Source organism: Callithrix jacchus, chromosome 6 (assembly GCF_049354715.1).
Source record: "Callithrix jacchus isolate 240 chromosome 6, calJac240_pri, whole genome shotgun sequence".
NCBI lineage: Eukaryota > Metazoa > Chordata > Mammalia > Primates > Cebidae > Callithrix > Callithrix jacchus.
The window spans coordinates 134,706,384-134,724,184 of NC_133507.1; the positions used below are offsets into that span (position 1 = coordinate 134,706,384).

Below are 17,801 nucleotides of genomic sequence, written 5' to 3' on the forward strand. Positions count from 1 at the left end.
ATTCCTCATCCTCCAGCATTCCCCAACTACCCTATTTTTTATTAAAGTTGCCATTATTTTGTTGTATTACTTGTATTAAAAATGCCATCATTTTGTTGTATTACTGGTATCAATGGCACCACTCACTCAATTTCTTCAGTGAGAACTGAGGAGACATATTTGACCTCTTTCACTATTTTGACCCCTACAACTACTTACCATATTTTGTTGATTATATCTCACAAATATCTCTAAAATTCATCATGTAATGACAATCCCATTGCAGCCATCTTACCCCTGGCTGCCATCATCTCTTACCTAGATTAATCTCTTGGCTCCAGTGTTGTCCCTTATCAACCCATCCTGCTCTAGGCTCTTCTATTTTTCTTCAAATCTGATAATATAAACCCCTAACTTAAAACTCTTCAAGATAAAGTTCAAAGACTCATTATGATTTCTAAGGCTTTCGAAGATCTAGATCTGGCCCCCACTACCAGCCCAGATGTGGGCTTCCACACTACACCATCGCAAAAATTAACCAAAACACAAAAACATAAAACAACTTGAAAACTAAAATGAACCAAAATTTATTTGCCTCCTTCAGTATCCCGACAATCTTAGGAATTCCTCTAGTAATGTTAATCATTATATTTCCTACTGTATTAATTACACCTTCTAACAACCTAATTAACAACCAACTTTCCTCTCCTCTAATTCAACTCACACTAAAACAAATAATAATAACTCACACTACTAAGGGGCGAACTTGATCCCTCATGCTTCTAGCCCTAATTACTTTCATTGCCTTAAATAATCTTCTCGGATTTACACCCTATGCATTTACACCAACCACTCAATTATCAATAAAACCGGGTATAGCAATTCCTCTATGAGCAGCAACTGTACTCATAAGACTACAATTTAAAACAAAATCATCTCTTGCCCACTTCCTACCACAAGGAACACCTGTCCCACTTATTCCCATATTAATTATTATTGAAACAATTAGCCTCTTCATTGAACCAGTGGCTTTAGCTGTACGATTAACAGCTAACATCACAGCAGGTCACCTATCAATGCACTTACTTGGAGACACTACACTAACTCTCATATCCATCTATCTCTCCTCCTCCACAATTACTATCATCATTATTATCTTACTAATCACCCTAGAATTAGGTGTAGCTCTCATCCAAGCCTATGTATTCACACTTTTAGTAAGCCTATACCTACACGATAACTCATAATGACACACCAAACTCATGCTTATCACATAGTTAACCCAAGCCCTTGACCATTAACAGGAGCCTTGTTAGCCTTTTTACTTACATCTGGCCTAATTATATGATTCCACTTCCATTATACTCTCCTCCTTACTGCAGGGCTGCTAGCTAGCATGATAACAATATTTCAATGATGATGCGATGTAGTCTGAGAAGACACATATCAAGGCCATCATACTACTCCCATTCAAAAGGGCCTTTGATATGGTATAATCCTATTTATTATCTCAGAGGTTTTCTTCTTTTCTGGTTTCTTCTGAGCATTTTATCATTCTAGCTTAGCCCCAACTCCACAAACCGGAGGACATTGACCCCCTACAGGTATTTTTCCTCTTAACACAATAGAAGTACCACTCCTAAATACAGCTGTACTACTCGCATCAGGAGTCACAATTACTTGAGCACACCACAGCCTAATAGAAGCTAAACGAGAAGAATCAGCTCAAGCACTATACATAACTGTTGCACTAGGAATCTACTTTACTTACCTACAAATATCAGAATACTCTGAAACCTCATTTACTATTTCCGACGGAATATATGCGTCCACATTCTTTACAGCTAAGGGCTTTCATGGCCTTCACATTATCATTGGAACTACTTTCCTCGCCACCTGTTACTTTCGCCAACAACTATACCACTTCACATCCAATCACCACTTCGGCTTTCAAGCCACCGCATGATACTGACATTTCGTAGATGTGGTATGACTATTCCTCTATATTTCTATCTATTGATGAGGATCCCACTCTCTTAGTATAAACAGTACTATTGACTTCCAATCAATAAGCCTCGATAAGCTTGAGAGAGAGTAATAAATCTAGCACTAACCCTAACAACTAATATCCTCCTGGCTTTACTTCTAATTACTATTACATTCTGACTCCCACAAGTAAACGCATACACAGAGAAACACAACCCCTATGAATGTGGATTTGACCCTACAACCTCCCCCCACCTACCTTTCTTTATAAAATTCTTCTTAATCGCCATTACATTCCTTCTGTTTCACCTAGAAATTGCCTTACTATTACCTCTACCATGGGCAACCCAAACAAATAACTTAATGCTAACAATCAACAGGATTTTTGCCCTACTTATTATTCTAGTGTTAGGGTTTGCCTATGCATGGACTCAAAAAGGGTTAGACTGAGTTGAATTGGTATATAGTTTATTTAAAACAAATGATTTCTACTCATTAGATTATGAAAACTCATATTTACCAATAATGCCTTTCATTTATATCAATGTCACACTAGCATACTTCATATCATCATTAGGGTTACTAATTTACTGATCTCATCTAATGTCATCACTACTATGTTTGGAGGGCATAATATTATCACTATTCATTATAATCACACTCACAACTTTAAATATGCATTTAATATTAATATATATGATACCCATTACCCTTCTAGTGTTCACCGCATGCGAAGCTGCAGTTGGCCTAGCCCTATTAATTCTAATCTCTAACCTGTATGGCTTAGATTATGTACAAAACTTAAATCTACTTCAACGCTAAAAATTATTTTACCAACAATCATAATATTACCAATAATATGACTTTCAAAAAATCACGTAATATAAATCAATACAATAACCTGCAGCCTATTAATTAGTATCTTTACTCTTCTAATATTGTATATACCAAGTAACTCATGTAACCTGTCACTAACTTTCTTCTCAGATCCATTAACATCACCTCTACTAATACTAACAGCCTGACTACTACCACTAATAATGTTAGCAGCACAACAACACCTGTATAACAACCCCATCCCACGAAAAAAGCTATACATCTCAATATTAATTTTTTTACAAATCTCCCTAATTATAACTTTTTCAGCCACCAAACTAATTTTATTTTTAATTTTTAAAATTTTAATATTAAAATTTATTTTAATTTTATTTTATATTTTATTTGAGACCACCCTAATTATTATTACCCGCTGAGGATATCAGCCAGAGCGCCTTAATGCCGGCTCATACTTCTTATTCTACACACTAGCAGGATCTCTTCCCCTACTAATTACGCTCCTATACTATTTAAGCAGTCTAGGGTCCCTAAACATACTTACAATAACTATTAGCACTAAAGAAATATTACTATCCTGAACTAATAACATTATATGACTAGGATGCATAATAGGTTTCATAGTCAAAATAACCCTATATGGACTACACCTATGACTCCCTAAAGCCCATGTTGAAGCCCCAATCGCTGGCTCAATGGTACTCGCAGCAATTCTACTAAAACTAGGTGGCTATGGCATAATACGAATCACCCCCATCCTCAACCCCCTGACCGAAAAAATTAGTTACCCCTTTCTTATCTTATCCTTATGGGGCATAGTTATAACAAGTTCCATCTGCCTACGTCAAGCTGACCTAAAATCACTCATCGCCTACTCTTCCATTAGCCACATAGCACTTGTTATCCTAGCCATTCTCATCCAAACCCCCTGAAGCCTTACTGGCGCAATAATCCTAATAATTGCTCATGGACTTACTTCATCTCTACTATTTTGCTTAGCAAACTCTAACTATGAACAAATTCATAGCCGAACTGTAATATTCACACGAGGTCTTCAAGCACTATTTCCGCTACTAGCACTATGATGACTACTAGCCAACCTTGCCCTACCCCCAACTATTAATCTAACAGGAGAACTGTTAACAATCTTAGCCTCCTTCTCCTGATCTAATTTTACTATCATATTTACAGGGTTCAACATACTAATTACAGCCCTATATTTACTTCAACACAATGAGGACCATTAATATATAGTACTAACAATGTAAAACCCCTATTTACACGAGAAAACACACTAATACTAATGCACATAGCACCAATCCTCCTACTCACCCTAAACCCCATGGTAACCATAGGTTTGACACCCTGTAGCTATAGTTTAATAAAAACATTAGATTGTGAATCTAATAATAGAAGCCCACAACTTCTTAACTACCGAGAAAGCATGCAAGAACTGCTAATTCATGCCTCCCAAGCTTAACAACTTGGCTTTCTCAACTTTTAAAGGATGGTAGTTATCCATTGGTCTTAGGAACCAAAAACATTGGTGCAACTCCAAATAAAAGTAAAAATACACTCTTCAATAGTTTTAATAACAATAATCTCACTACTAGCACCCATCATAGTTACTCTAATTAGCCCAAACAAAAACCTTCTATACCCTCATTATGTAAAATTAGCCATTATTTATGCCTTTATCATCAGCATCCTGTCCATAACAATATTCATCTTTACAGGCCAAGAATCAATAATCTCAAACTGACATTGAATAACAATCCAAACTATTAAATTATCACTAAACTTTAAAATAGATTTCTTCTCCATAATATTCACCCCCGTAGCACTATTTGTCACCTGATGAATCGTAGAGTTTTCAATATGATATATGAACTCAGACCCAAACATCAATTTCTCAAATATCTACTTATTTTCCTCATCACAATATTAATTCTAATTACCGCTAATAATCTGTTCTAACTTTTTATTGGATGAGAAGGAATAGGCATTATATCATTTCTACTAATTAGCTGATGACACTGCCGAACAGATGCCAATACAGCAGCCCTACAAGCAATTCTATATAACCGCATTGGAGACATCGGCTTTATTTTAGCAATGGCATGATTCTTTCTATACTCCAACTCATGGGATTTTCAACAAATATTTATCCTTGACTCTACTCCAAACTCTTTCCCCTTAATAAGCCTCCTTTTAGCAGCAACAGGAAAATCTGCCCAATTCGGCCTACACCCATGACTTCCGTCCGCTATGGAAGGACCCACTCCAGTTTCAGCATTACTGCATTCTAGCACAATAGTTGTTGCAGGGGTTTTCTTAATTATCCGTTTTCACCCCCGAATCGAAAATAATCTCCTTATTCAAACACTCATCCTATCGATAGGTGCTATCACCACCCTATTTACAGCAATCTGTGCTCTAACACAAAACGACTTAAAAAAGATCGTGGCCTTTTCAACCTCAAGCCAACTAGGCCTCATAATAGTAACAATCGGCATTAACCAACCACACCTAGCCTTTCTTCACATCTGCACTCACGCCTTCTTCGAAGCCATGCTATTCCTATCTGCAGGGTCTATTATTCACAGCCTCAACAACGAACAAGATATCCACAAAATAGGAGGCCTATTTAAAACTTTACCCTTCATATCCTCCTCCCTTGTTATTGGCAGCTTCGCACTTATAGGTGTACCTTTCCTCACAGGCTTCTACTCAGAAGACCTGATCATCGAGACAGCCAACACATCATATACCAACGCCTGAGCCCTTACAACCACCCTCGTAGCCACCTCCCTTACAGCTATATACAGTACCCGCATTATTTTCTTTACCCTAACAGGACACCCTCGCTTCACAACTCTTATATTAATTAATGAAAATAACCCCATGCTAATAAACCCAATCAATCACCTAGCAGTGGGTAGCATTTTCGCTGGGTTTTTTATTTCTAATTGTGTTCCTCCTGCCTCCCACCCCCAAGTCACTATACCATATTACCTTCAACTTACAGCTTTAGGTGTGACCATATTAGGACTTCTTGTAGCAACAGAACTTAGTTTAATAACTAACAATATAAATTAAGCACCCCATTAAAAACCTTCTACTTCTTTAACATACTAGGCTTTTACTCAACCATTACACACCGATTCAACCCCCATTCAAGCCTAACCACAAGCCAAAACCTTACCTCAGCACTATTAGACCTGTTCAGACTAGAAAAATCCATACCAAAAATAACAACACAAACTCAAATTTCAATCTCCACAACCTTATCAACTCAAAAAGGCCTAATTAAACTCTACTTCTTATCCTTCTTCATTCCACCGACCCTAGCACTACTCCTATTTAGCCCCCACCTCGAGTAAGCTCAATTGCAATATGCATTCCCATAAATAACGCCCAACAAGTAACTAAAACAACTCAAACACCATAATTATATAAAGCAGCAGCACCTGTAGGATCTTCACGAATTAACCCTGGCCCTTCACCTTCATAAATCATTCAACTTGCCACAGTTTTATAATTAACCGTAATCTCTACCGTTTTAATAGGTGTGTACTCTCACATTATACGGTCCAGCTTGTGTCCGGACCACTTGCGTCTCTTTTTGTCTTTGTTTTGCTTACATTGAATGCTCTCTTGTCCCTACCCCTTTTGCTTTGCTTGGCTCAATCTAGTTCAGACTCTCTGTTCTCTATGATTCATAATGTCTTCCACTGTAGACTTCCAAGGTCTTAATACATTCTATACCTTAACATATAATATTTCTTCACTAGAAGCCCTCTTATCTCATATGATTGCTTATATTAAAATAGATTCAAATCTAAGAACCACAATATATTTACATTTCTTAAACATTTATTTCAATATGATACAGTTAGATATACAGTCAATCCCCAATTTTTTAATTTAAGGCTATAGCCTTTAATTTCGACACAGATCCACTGACTGAAGATCCAGGCAATCCTTCTTTACTATGATGTACCATCCATAATTTCTAGTTTCACTTTCTTTAAACTAAAAAAAAAACACATTTTCAAACCAATCTAAGTGTAGAACTTTCTGGATTATTAAGTTTTTTTCTTTTTCTCTGAGTCTTATTGTATCTCCTCCACCTAATTTCATAAGAATGTTTTTAGCAATTCTCCTTTATTGAGTCTTTACAAAAAATTCAAGTTAATTTTCAAAGAAGCAATTATTTCATTTTACACTCTATTTCATTGAATTATGGAAGCAATGTTATTTTCATTACATGGTTACAATACGAAGTCAACTGGCAATAGTTTGGGAATAAACACAACTAATTCTTGGCAAGCATGCAATGGAACCATGTGTAGGCTTACTGGAGCGTCATCTACTGGCTGTGAGCTCTCACTGAGCCCCGCATATTAATCACAGTGTTTTGCAAAGGAAATTGATGACATTGGTTAATTTGCCAAGTCAATTAAATAGAGATCTATTAAGAGAACTTCTGTTAATGTCTTCTTTCATATTGACTAAAGTGCAATAAAATATTTAAAAAATATTGCACTGTCTCTCTTTCATATTGACTACAAGCACTGTGATAACAGATGAAATACGCATGTCTTAGAAAGGACCATCTCTTCTTTTTTATTCAGCCCTACTTTCACTACCATGTAGTGGGCACACAATAGATATTTGCTGAAAGAATAAAGAAATGAGTAAATGAGTATATTAAGAAATACCTAGAATAATTACATTCTTCCTCCACTGTAGCTCAAGTGTTAACAGCTTAATAGAGCTTGATTTTCCTGGATGATTTCTCTATCCTCCAAAGTAAAATGTGTAATTTTCCTTTTCTGCCTCCAGTGTACCTGCATTTACTGCCAACATACCACTTTAAAATACTTTAATATATTTTTTTTATTTCCCATTAATCTATTACCTATCTCTTGAAGGCAAGAAATCACTTGTATTTTTATATCTTGTTTTCAATATATAAATGACACATGCTATTTCCATTTCCAAATTAGTTGATAAATACATGAATAAATAAAACAGCTGTGCCATATAGTTATTCTTGATATCACTTTATATCTGAGGAAACTGAGGCTGGAAAGATTAAACAGCTTAAGTAATATTAACAAAGCAAATAACTCTTGGGATTTCCTTGCTCTGTGTATGTCAAAGCTCATGCTCTCCTTCAATTCTTTTTTTTTTAAATATTTTATTGTACTTTAGGTTCTGGGGTACATATACAAAACATGCAGGATTGTGGCCTAGGTACATATATGGCAATATGGCTGCCTTCATCCCCCTGTTATCCCTCCCCAACCTCCCTACCCCCACTGTCCCTCTGCTATCCCTCACAACAGACCCCAGTTTGTGATGCTCCCCTCCCTGTGTCCATGAGTTCTCATTGTTCAACACCCGCCTATGAGTGAGAACATGCAGTGTTTGTTTTTCTGTTCTTGTGTCAGTTTGCTGGCTCTCCTTCAACTCTGTAACATCTCTTTCAATCAACTAGTAAGTCAAAAACTCTTCTAGGAAGTAAAGCACTTCCTGGGCCCAATCAATTCTTTTTACTTGTCACCTGCTTGTGAATATTAATATTATTTTTGCTGGATTAAAAAAAATAGACTCCTAGGTAAACAGTAAACAAGAGGGGCACAGGCTGGAATGCTCAGGAAAAAGGATACAAACTGGCACAATAAGGATTAGGTGGTCTGAGCAGAGGTATGTGGAAGCTGAGGTGGGAAAGAGATGGTAAAGCAAAACAGACCCAAGGATACTGGTTTACCTTATGGCAATACTTAATCCATAGAATGAAAACATTTCTATGAGTTATCCATGTCACTGTTTCCTTCCATAGAAGATATTGTATTTCCTATATGTAGTTTGGATTTTCTGGAGTAGATTGATTCCAAGTGTATCTTGAATAGTAGGGAAAATATGGCTTAGTGTTTGGAAAAAGGGATCTAACTTGCGAATTGCAAAGCCAGTGAGATTGAAGGAGTTGATTCAAATAAAAAATAGGCATATCTTGAATGAAGAACAAGCCATTGTGATGTTATAATGAAGAGTAGAGAAATCCCATAGAATCATGAGAAGGACAGAACATCTTACTGTTAATGATTTTCCTGGACCTCCAACTCCATACCACTGACCCTCACATTCATCTTTAATTTCATCCAAATCAGACCTGGCTAATTTTCATCTGAGTTCTTCAGACATCATATCTTGTGCTGAATCTCTTAGCTCTCAAATTCCTAACTTCCCATTTTAGAAAATTCAGACCAAAATCAATTCTCTAGTTTTCCAAACACTTGTTATTGATTTTCTTCCATACACATAATAATGTAGAGGTTCAACAACTTATTGCATTGTATCACATATTAATTGTCTTCCATGTCATCTTGTTGAAATGCATCCAGGATATACTATTATTCTTCCTACCTCTATTCATTTTTTTGGTTTTATTTGGCAAGGAAATAAGGCCCTGTGGCTACTTTCTGCAATATCATTATCTCTGCAACATACTTTCTTTTGTTTATTCTTCTTTTTTTAGTATGTATAAATTCTCTTACTGTTCCACAAGTTCAGTGGGGCAGTAGTCTAACTTTTCCAGCTATCAAATCACTTTACCACAAAATTTACTTTCTCCTACAACTAAATTGGCTATCTTTAATGAAAATTAGAAATGAAATCATATAAAAGATAAAATAATAATTTTAAATAATGTTTTATAATAATTATATATTATAACAATTTATAGTAGTTATACACCTAACTTCAATGTACTTATAAATCTTTGCATTTGAATCCCTGGTCCATCACTTGTTAACTCCACAGCTTTAGGCAAGGCCATTAAATCCTTTTAAGTCTCTTGTTATTCCATCTAGAAAATGTGGGTGATAATGGAATTTCCTTCATAGCTTTTACGATGAAATAAGAAAAACATGAAAATCATCATAGTGACTGCCACATAACAAGGACTCAATAAAAGATATCTTTGTTTTTTGTTATAAAGCAGGAATATTTATATAGTTCAATGTAATTATTAGGGTAGACCATAGATCTGTTTTTGAGCCCTTGAAATGTAGCCAAATTGAGATGTGCTATAAATGTAAAATACACACTGGGTTTCAAAGATTTAGTATGAAAAACAATAAAGGTAAAGTATATCACTAATAAGTTTTTATGTGCATACATGTTAAAATGACATTTTAGATACATTGGATTAAATAAAATATATTAAAATTAATTTTATATGTTCGAAATATTTTTAACATGGCCACCAGAAAAATTAATTACATATGCAGCTTGTATTTGTGGTACACATTACATTTCTACTGCACAGTAATGCTATAAATAATGATAATTATAAACTCATGAGTGGGTTTAGTTTTACTTAGAAATCTTGTCATAAATTTTCTCTCATCTGAAATGTTGTCACCCATAATGAATGCTTATAAATTCTTATATAGACATTTAAAATATTTTGAAACCTTTTATTGTGGATATATAGAAGATGTTCTCTAGGATTATTAATTTTTAATGACTTATTAATATATTACAATTTGATATAAAAGGCTCTTTTTACATCATATTTGCAAGATGCCTTCCTTATGTAGCCTATGAAAATAATAATAAATATTTATTTAGGCATCATATATTTATACACCCAGTTAATTTATAAGTGTGGGGGTAACTGAAGACCTGTATGATAATAGATGAGAAAACTTAGTTAATTTTGCTAAAAGGCATGCAGTTTACCAGAAGATCAGTAATAGACTGTGGTTAAAAAAGTGGTCCTAGAGAAGCCTGTGTAAGTCAAAGAGATTGTCTAAAAGCTGTGTGGGGATATAGGGTTGTTCTATAACTGTACATCCTGCCTCTCAGCGTGACCTTGAGCATCATAGACCATGACGAAACCCTAGTTTCCAGTCATGTGATCAACTATTTGTTAAGAAAGCAGGCTTGTATAAATAAATTCACCCAAAGACTCATGCCAAAGGCCTCAGATTCCATTTCTATAAATTGAGATGCTCTTTGGTAATTTCTAACTCGAAAGGAGATGATAATACATGACACATTCAAATAGGTAAGTGCAAATATATACCATTTGTATATGCCACATTTATAAAGAGAATACTTTTACATACTACTTTACCCTATACCTCACACACACACAAAAGAAACTGCCTGAACATTTATGACAGAAAAGACACATGCCTAGACTCCCCAGACCCCTGCTGAGGTATTCAAGGACTCTCTGGATCAAGCTGTGCTCAGTGGAAGTTTGGGCTCTCTGGTTCTGCTCCTTTTTTCTGTTTCTAATACACATTCATATTCAAAGGAACTGAAAATGAGACAAGCTTCCCTTAAAATTACTCTGTACCATGATTTCCATCTAACTCTTTAGTTGTCTTTCTGAAAAATTCCCAATACAATTTTAGAATCTCTCACTGCTTTCCATGAGTCTATTTTTTGCCACCCTAACCTTTTCCTACTAGGAGTTCCAGGTATCTTGTACCTCTGTTTTCTTTTTGTTTGTTTTTGCTGTTTTTTAGAGATGGATTACCTCTCTGTCACCCAGGTTGGAGGGGCAGTGGCACAATCATAGCTCACTGTAGCCTCAAATTCCCGAGTGTAAGTGATTCTCCTGCCTCAGCTTCTGATGTAGCTAGGACTACAGGTGTGCACCATTGCACCTGGCTAATGTTTTAAATATTTTGTAGAGATGGGGTTTTGCTTTGTTGCCCAGGCTGGTCTTGAACTCCTGGCCTCAAGTGATCATCCTGCCTTGGCCTCCTAAAGCACTAGGATTACTATTGTGAGCCAGTACCTATATTTTGACTCCCGGTGACAGCTTTTCTTGATACTAATTTTCATATTAATCTTATTCTTTCACTGTATTGTGCATTCCTTGGTAGAACTTTTCTTATACTTACTTTACAAACTCCATGAGTTTGAATTTAATGTTTTCTATTTTACTGTACTCTCCCTAGTTGATCTCATCAAATCTGTGTCTTCAATTACCATAAATATACATATGTATATATAGTCATACCTTGTATAACAGCATTTTAGTCAACAATGTACCACATATAGGATGGTGCTCTCATAAGATTATAATAGAGCTGAAAAATTCCTATTGCCAAGTGATTTGTATTATAATTGCCTACTCTATTCCATATAGTAGTGCTTAAGGTCTCACTAAGAGGCAGGTTACTTAGTTACAGAATGACGCTATATCCCCACACTGCTTTTAGACCATCTCTTTTACTTATATAGGCATCTCTAAGACCACTTTTTTTCTACAGGTGTGTAGCCCAGGAGCAGTAGGCTGTACTATCTAGATTTGAATAAGAACTATATACATACTCTATACTGTTCACAATGAAATTGCCTAACAACATCGCTGTCGTTAAGCAACACATGACTGTATATGCATTTACATATGTGTGTGTATGTGTGTGTTGGTGGGGGGAGAGAGATCTAAGCCCAGATCTTTCTCCTGATATTAACCTGCTATCTCTAATTTCCTACTAGATATCTTTACTTGAGTGTAATACTGGTATTTCACAGTCAACAGGTTCAGCATATTCATTACCTTCCTACCCCTTTAATCTATTTTTCACCTTATGTTTTTGATGTGAGTAAATGACACCACCATGCACCTAACCTGCCCAGTCAGAAACCAGGGTATCATCCTTAATTAACCCCCCTCCCTCAATACCCACATACATCCAGCACAAAGTAGTCCAGTACTTTCCACCTTTTAAATATCTTTGGAATCTGTATCTCTCCATTTCCAGACTCCTCCCATAGCACAAGTCACAATTATCTTTTTCCAGGATGTACTGCAGCAGCTTCTACTTCCAGTTAGGCATCCCTCCAATCTCATCTCATATTGAATCCCAGGCAATTTTGGAAATCTAATCATATCACTTCCAAATAGAGCCTCCGTTGGTCCTTGTTTCCCTTAGTATAAATTCAAATTCCTTGACTTGAAAACAAAGCCCTAACATGTATCTCTACTCAATTCTCCTATTTCATCTCTTGTTCTCATCTTACACTCAAGCCATACTGACCATGCAATTCTCTGAATGTAACCATTCATATTTATTCACTCTCTGTTTCTGTCATTGACTCTCTTAGACATTTCTTGTCCTTTCCCAGTCTTCCCCCATCTCTCTTCCAGGACTTTGAGGATGTCTTTCCTTTGCTTAGAACATGTTTTCTATTTCCCCATTTCCTATTTCCTTCTTTGTGAAATTTACATTTGTTTATCTTTTTGGACTCAGCTTAGTGGTGACTTCTACCAGGACATATTTTTCTTATTCCCAGGTTGAATTAGGTTTCCTATCCATTTGTTTCCATAGTATGTTTCTCTTATATTTATAGTAATAACTATTATGTTTTATAATGCTTAATTATTTGTTTGCTTCCTCATTGTAAGACTTTTGTATCCTTGAATATAGGGATTGCATCTTATTCAATATTATGTCCTAGGCACGTAGACCAGCAAACTGGATGTACTGAATAAATAAATAAACTTTCTACAGTACTTCATCAAGGAGGTTGCATGCAATAAGTACTCTCCTTCCTATATTTTAGGTAAGTTTTCTTACTGACACTGTAACAGGAACCAATCATACAGGAAGCAAGAGATAGTATCAAAAGAAAGGAGAGAGCTTATGATCTACCCAATTTTCCAAGTAGACTCAAATTTAACATTGAGAACTAAATCATCTGTACATTCTATCCTTGTCAAGTCTCATCCTACAGGCTAATTCTGCAGACTTTGCTTACTTTGCTTACATTTCTCCAAGGACACAAAGTGGCCTTGCTAGGAATCCCAGAATAATGTTCACTGAGTCAGAATCCTAGAAAGAATATGTGAATATGTCATTACCTACTTGTTTCTTATTCCTCTAGTACTATTTACCAGGTGACATTTTCAGGGTTCTCAAAAGAAAAAAATCAAAAACCCTACATCTTTAAATGATAATATTTTACTCCCTTCACCTTTAACTTAAGTTTAAATTTAAATTAGGTTGAATTTAGGTTTTAAAATATGTACATTCTTTCATAATCTTGAGATACTCTATGTTTTACATTACTCAATAAAATGATAAGGTTATCTTTTTACTCTCAGACCCATCATAGTTTACTTACAGTAAAATATTCAAAGGCCTTGCTGTCATAAAAGGCATTGCTACATATAAATCAGGCCTGCTTGGTACATAGTGATAAATGAGGTAGGATAAGTCATTCACTCTTACTGTCATTCAGATGGCCAATGATGGAGCTGTCCTTGCTTCTCCAAATAAGTTTTATTATGCAGTTCTGCCATAATAGTCTGGACAAATGCAATGAAATTAGGTCTCATAGACCAAAACAAATTTAGAAGTGTAAAAAAGTCACTGGGCCAGTTCTCCCAACTATTGCATTTGCAGTTTACATGGTCCTAAAATATTGAAAATTAGTCTTACAAATTAAAAAAAAAAAAGGCTTTGCTTTTGAGAAATACTAGGGTTATTTATAACCCAGCCTATAGAGAACTAAAGAACAAACAGCAGATAAATAAAAACCAAAAGCCTGCAGATTTAAAAAAAGCAAGTGGCTGGGCACAGTGGCTCACACCTGTAATCCCAGCACTTTGGGAGGCCAAGGCAGGCAGATCAACTGAGGTCAGGAGTTTGAGATCAGCCTGGCCAACATGGCAAAACCCCACCTCTACTAAAAATACAAAAATTAACTGGGTGTGTGGCAAGAGCCTATAATCCCAGCTATTCAGGAGGCTCAGGCAGGAGAATAGCTTGAACCTGGGAGACAGAGGTTGCAGTGAGCCAAGATCGTGCCACTGCACTCCAGCCTGGGCAACAGAGCAAGACTCCGTCTCTAAGTAAGTAAGTAAGTACATAAATAAATAAAACAGAGCAAGTCAATAAATTATACCAGTTGTTCCCTAACCCTGTGCTGGTATATTCTTAGAGATGACACTTGCTGTCCAGTGGCAGGCTGACAGACTGCCATTACTGATAACATGATGCTTGGATGTGCCAAATTACCATGGGATACTAGTATTGCCCAAAGCTACTTATAAACTTCCATGTGGTGACTAATAATTGTACTTGGGTTTTACACACATTGGAAATGTGGCTGGCAAAGCCTACTGATACCATATGAACCATGTGGATACAGAAAGCAAAATACATACCCTTCTTCATTATCTTGTTCATTTCTGGGACTTCTTAAGTGCTTCTTGTTTTTGAACTAGGCTGATCATGCCATGTTTATGTTCTAAGAGTCAGATAAAGGAGTATAATATAATTAACCCAAACATACAGAGTATCCTAACATACTTATGACAAATTGCTCATTAAAAAACCCACATCATTAAGGTAATCTATATTGATGGAATGACATATTAGTATATTTTTTATACAGCTTAAACTCACCACACCATATCAAGCTGTTTAGTGTTAAGATTTTGTTTTCTATAGATTAGAAACTATGAACCAGGATAAATTAATCTTTAAAAATATGGTAACAAAAATGGGCATTTAATTAAGGCTGAGAGATATCATATTGAATATGGTGGCTAGTCTCTCAATATGATGCTTAATTTTTTTTTTTTGAGACGGAGTTTCGCTCTTGTTACCCAGGCTGGAGTGCAATGGCGTGATCTCGGCTCACCGCAACCTCCACCTCCTGGGTTCAGGCAATTCTCCTGCCTCAGCCTCCTGAGTAGCTGGGATTACAGGCACGCGCCACCATGCCCAGCTAATTTTTTGTATTTTAGTAGAGATGGGGTTTCACCATGTTGACCAGGATGGTTTCGATCTCTTGACCTTGTGATCCACCCGCCTCGGCCTCCCAAAGTGCTGGGATTACAGGCGTGAGCCACCATGCCCGGCCTATGATGCTTAATTTTTAAGAGTCAAAAAGACTTTTTTTCTAATTAGAGCAGACAATGTGTTTATCAGCATACTACAGTTTGAGTTGACTATATTATTGTGCACACATTTTTGCAATTTCAAGTAAAAACAAGAAAAAGCATAAGGGATATAATACAGAGCTCATCTTTGTTTCAAAAGAATTAGGTGATGACCTATTTTATATCTTAATGACCCAAGAAAGCTACTTGAATTCTTCAAGGCAAATAAAGAACAAATTATTTCCTTTACCCTTGCCTGTAGCAGAGTATTTCTCATGCTCATTATGTGATCAAGTGATCACTTTCTTAGCTATAATCAGACTTGTCAAGACATTAAAGAAGAAAGCAGCAGACTCCAGGCTTACACTTGCAGCTTGGAAAACATATTAGTGTTATGGTATAGCCAAACTCCCATTTGTTAGGATGACTAAAAAGTAATTTGGCTAAGAACTTGGAAAAACATGAGTCATTTGCTGTCCCAGTTTTTTTTTCCCCTTGACTGTTATCAAACGATAGTAATATATACACATGTTACAATCTGATGCAAATAAATAAACAAACAAACAAACAAACAGTGAAGGTAGGTGGGGTTGGAAGAGGGTTTGGAGAGGCCTGGGGCAAGGAGGAGTGGGGAGACAAAGAATACACTGTTGGAAGGTCAAACAATTGTTATTTACTTACATTGTAGAAACAAGACAAGGAGAACTTAATGGTAGGTGTTACCACAGCAACCATTCCTTGAAGACTGGGGAAACTTGTCTTGGTTTTGATCAAATGGTAGTACATGTCTTGTTCCTAAGGGTAGACAACATGAAGTTGGATTTTATGATAAATACATCACTCACTTCACAATGAATAGAGTTGGGGTTGAGGGTGAATCTTGATATTGCTCTATGCTACAGAATTAACAGTAAAGAGATAAAATAGTAGATAGGTTTTAGCACCCAAGAAGAACAAGCACAATCTCCAGGTTGCTCATTGAATTTGGAAGACATAATGATGATGATATCACCGAAAACACTAGGATATCATTGACAGAACTTCCAGTACTGACAAATTCATAGATTTAATGATGAGTCAGGTGAAGGTTTTCAAATGAAGAGAAGGCAAAAAACAAAGTATAAATATTGGAAAGTACATTCTGCAATGCAAGAACTAAGGAAAATGAGTATGGGTATATAGATAGTGATTTAGAAAAGGGCAAAGAATTCCTTCGACTCTGAATAAAATTTAGTAAGCAATCAAAAGCCCACATTTATTAAAATTAGGTAACAAAGGGGTCTTTAGAAGACCAAGCTAGGATAATTTATTCATTTAAAAAATTTCTGCAACAATATTTGAATTTCAAGTGATTTTTGCCTTGCTCCTTAAGGTTATGTTTCTCAGTCCTAATGACTGTGCCAGTGAATTCATTTAGGATAATTCTGTTTAAAAATTAGAAAAGCAAAATATTACTTTTAAAGTATGCCTGCTGATTCTCTTATTAATTGGGTTTATCAATCAAATGGTGAATAAACTGGTTTAGAAATTAAAACACTGAACTAGTATATCTGGAATTAGAGTCTAGTTTTAGCTTTTTCACTAATTGGGGTGCTTATGAACAAAATCAAAACCAACCTGAATCTGTTTCCTTTCCAGTAAAATGATGATTAATTATCAGATGCCCTATACTTTCCATGAGCATTTTGAGAGTGAATTAGATAAAGTCAGGAACAATTGTGCTCATTTGCAAAGTACGTGTAAAAAAGGGCATGGTTAAAACTCACATATTGTGGTTGCATTAAATTTCTCACATTGAAAATGATTATGTTTTATTTAGAGTAATCAGAATAATGACAGGGTCAAGGCAAACAGCAAGTGGTAAAAGAAGGTATGCATAGAAGACAGGGGAAAGAGAAAAAGGTTGATATGGAGAAACAAAGATGAGGAGGGTAAAAGGAGCTGAAATAAAATGTATATAAATTACATAATAGAGTGAGAAAAACCAAGGAAAGAAGAAAAAAAAAAAAGGAAAAAATGTAAGAAAAAAAGTTGCCATTCATTCCTTGGACTGGAATATTTCCCTTTTCATTTC

The 17,801-nt window shown here is 35.8% G+C and overlaps 1 pseudogene; it reads left to right on the top strand.

Moving 5' to 3' along the window:
* The first annotated feature begins 2,328 nt into the window (after window positions 1-2,328).
* On the top strand, window positions 2,329-6,182 carry LOC144582944 (NADH-ubiquinone oxidoreductase chain 5 pseudogene; annotated as a pseudogene).
* Window positions 6,183-17,801: the final 11,619 nt, after the last annotated feature.